A 1926-nucleotide genomic window follows, 5' to 3' on the forward strand; every position below is an offset into this window, starting at 1 on the left:
AGTCTGTGTTTGCGAGTTTCATCGGTAGACATAGCGGATGTTTATACATTTATGAGAAATTTAAATTTACGAGAATTCGGTGAGTACATACGCGTAGTATGTAAAATATGAGAGATTTAAACGTACGAGAATAATATGTAAAAAATATGTTGAAAGTAAGATGGATATTTTTGGACGATGAATTAAATATTTGTTTAAGTTCCGTTTCTCTAATTGCGATTAAAATATGAATTTGCACGACCAGTCTAATCTGATTTTGCAGTCTAATTATTAACCTTTATATTAGCATTATCGCTTACTGTAAATGTTATTACTAAATGTAAATAAAAGAGTGCAAAGTCTTTGTTCGTTTGCTTTAATATTTTAATCGAGATTTTTTTTATTAATTTTTCATCATACGTATCTCACTAATGAATGAACAAACGAATAAGTAAATAAAACTACAAGACAACTTAGAATATTAATTAATTTTGCAATTATCTTCTTACATCCCTTATGTTACAAATTGTAAAATCAAATTTCTCTAAAACCACTCTCCCCCTCAAACTGCTCTCTGCAATCGAAGACAATTTCTCGGATATCGATAAAGTTAAACAAATGGTCGCGTTTGTCCGCGAATTAGATTAAATATCGAGCGAGCTAAGTCTAAGTTCGCTCGATAAATCAATAGTGAAATCGTATCGTTCACGGGCCATTGGTCAAATAACGGTGTCGAGGGGCATGAAACGTTGAAAAGCGGAATTCTGAACGAAGCGAGGGAGAGAAGGGGGGAAGGAAGATCGAAATAAAACTCGAGATTAAACCGGATGACGGGTTGGCAAACGACGACGAGAGACGAGCGCCGCCACGACGCCGCTACCCGCCTCGACGACTCGTTTACTCGATTCAAGGCTTATAATTACTCAGCCCGCGAAGTAGGTCGCTTTCTCCTCGCCACTTTGCACCGTCGCAATCCTCGTTCCACCGTTACACCGATTCCACCGGAACGATCCGCGAAAAGAAGAGGCTGATCTCTGCGAAATTGCTTTCAGGGGGATCGATAATCATTGTTATCAATAATGTTATCGATTATTACTTTGCACCGATAACTTGATGGATATTGGAATATTGGACGCCCATATTTTTCCTGAATATTTCGTGAATAACAGATTGTTGCGTTCGGAAAATGGCAGTGATATCAAATTGGAAAGATAGATTAAGCTTTGATTGTTGTGAAATATATCGTCTTTTTGACAATGTAAGATTGATTTTTATCCTGTTTGCAGGAATTTAAAGTGTAAATCCTGGCTCCTTTCGATCCAGAATGACAATCGAAGTTTAAGAGTGAGATACATATGGATCCAAAATTATAATTATTTGATCGAATTATTATTTCTATAATCATTTTTGATGATTATATAATCATTTTTGATGATTCGAAAAAAATGGATGTAAACGAAACTGTGTATATTACCAGACTTCACCTCAAAATGGAACTTTTCAGCGATCGAACAAAAATCGATCCCTTTGACCGAGGAGAGAATTCATTAAATAAAGGTTCGTTAACAGCGAGCGTGAAATTACCATTGATTAATTTTAATGAGCCTCAGATTGAGAGGAAAAAGATGGAGAAAGTTTCGAACGAGGAATATCCAAGTTGGCCGTTTCTTTTCTTTTTTTTTCTCCTTCTAATCGCGTTTCCAGAATAGTTCTGTAGACGTAGTGGATATCCTTTAGCACCCAATTCGAGGATAAAAACGTAAGAAAAAAAAAAAAGGAAGAGAGAAAAAAGGAAGAAAGAAAGAGAAAAAGGAGGAGAAGCGTGGGAAGGAAGGAAGGAGGAGGAGAGGAAAAAGGAAAGGAAGTTAGCCGCTAATTGGCCAGTCATTTTTGCCAACCGCGATTCCCTGCCTCGGCGAGTCTGCGGCTCGACGAGGATCCGGTAAC

At 37.2% G+C, this 1926-nt stretch overlaps 1 long non-coding RNA gene across 1 annotated transcript in view; it reads right to left on the bottom strand.

Moving 5' to 3' along the window:
- LOC102674512 overlaps positions 1–1926 on the bottom strand; it is a 292632-nt gene that overhangs the window by 192026 nt on the left and 98680 nt on the right. The window lies entirely within an intron of this gene.

The sequence above is a fragment of the Apis dorsata genome, unplaced genomic scaffold, assembly GCF_000469605.1.
Source record: "Apis dorsata unplaced genomic scaffold, Apis dorsata 1.3 scaffold_50, whole genome shotgun sequence".
Taxonomy (NCBI): Eukaryota; Metazoa; Arthropoda; class Insecta; order Hymenoptera; family Apidae; genus Apis; species Apis dorsata.